This window comes from Carlito syrichta, unplaced genomic scaffold (genome assembly GCF_000164805.1).
Source record: "Carlito syrichta isolate Samal-C Ts95f unplaced genomic scaffold, Tarsius_syrichta-2.0.1 Scaffold218933, whole genome shotgun sequence".
Classification (NCBI taxonomy): Eukaryota; Metazoa; Chordata; class Mammalia; order Primates; family Tarsiidae; genus Carlito; species Carlito syrichta.
The window spans coordinates 102,576-104,094 of NW_007163029.1; positions in this window are offsets into that span (position 1 = coordinate 102,576).

The following is a 1,519-nucleotide window of genomic DNA, read 5'->3' on the forward strand; positions in this document are numbered from 1 at the left end:
CATACAGGAGAGGAAAGCTTTCCTCTTCAGGTTGGGGTGGGTAAGGATGGGCACGGCGGGGCAGGTGGCCTCACCTAGAACCTGTCTGTTCTCCTGCTCTGTGGAGGGCCTCAGTGTCCTGCCCCTGCTGTACCTCCCAGAGCCCAGATCATTTTCATCAGAACTATCCCTGCCACAACCTTACCTTAGGAGAAGACGCTGGAGATTCATATTCTTACAAGGGCAGGGCTCAGGCTGTTGTGTTTGGATCCGTCCCTAGAACACAGGGAGTGGGCAGCAGGGTCCCAGGGAGTCCTGATGCTGATCTTGGCATTTGCCAGACATGAAACCAGCCCAAAGTCCTCACAGAACTCATAGTTACAGTTTTGTGAGTAAACATAGAAATGGACCCTCCTGGTCTTAAATCTCGAAACTTACATTGTCTTATCTGAGTTCCTTTCTCTGGAAACCAGCCCTCTGGCCTACAGTATCAAGGGATCGAAATTCATCAGATCACCACATGCAGACAATGAGATGCCAGGCCCTTTCTAATTCCTGTTTTTTGACATTCCTTCTCCACTGTGTAAACCTCTGGCTTCGATGGGATGAGGAGATAGATTAGAGATGAAATCCCTAGTTCTTGCTGGGCATAATTTCAGCACTTTGGGAGGCCGAGCTAAGAGGATTGCCTGAGTTTGTGAGTTTGAGACCAGCCTGGGCAACATGGATTCGTCTCTACAATTAATAAAAAAAATTAGCCCTGCATGGTGGCACACCTGTGGTCCCAGCTACTTGGAAGATGAGGCAGGAGGATCGCCTGAGCCCAGCAGGTTGAGGGTGCCGCAGTTGTGATTTTGTCAGTGCACTTCTGCCCGGGTGGCAGAATGAGACCAAAAATAAAAAGAAATATCCAGTTCCCCTTGGCTGATATCGCCCAGATGAAAAAGCCTTCTTCCCTGGAGATTCTCACTCAGAAATGGGCTTTTGTGCAGCGACCAACATGCCCTCGACTGAAGACTGAAGACTGATGTTTGGGAACAGGCACTGTGCCTCCCACAGCAGCATGGAAAGCCAGGCCCTGAGAGGTTGGGTGACTTGCCTGGGATGCCCGGTCAAAGACTCCACGTGAGAGACTAGAAGCGGGAGTGGAGGAAGGAGGCCACCGGAGGAGACCCCGAGGGCATGGCTGTCAGCAGCACAGTTGGAGGGGGCACAGTGTCTGTGCACGCAGAGGGGCGGGTGGATGAAATGGACGAGAAAGCGAGCAACACGCAGACTCCAAGGGCGAGTGGGAGGAGCTGGCTAATTACGGAGCAGAAGATGATGAAGAGACCCGGCCCAGATGTGGCCACAGGCCTCCGCACGTAAGGGGTGGGCAGGGCTTGTGCCCATCAAGCCAGCGACAGTGGCGCTGGGGTCTTTTGGCCAGCAGACCCCGCATGGAGATGGAGACAGGGAGATACTGGCCCGTGGTGTCCCGTACCAGAGATGAAGTCCCACCCACCAGGCCCACCAAGTTCTCTCCCTGTGTGAGCTCCAC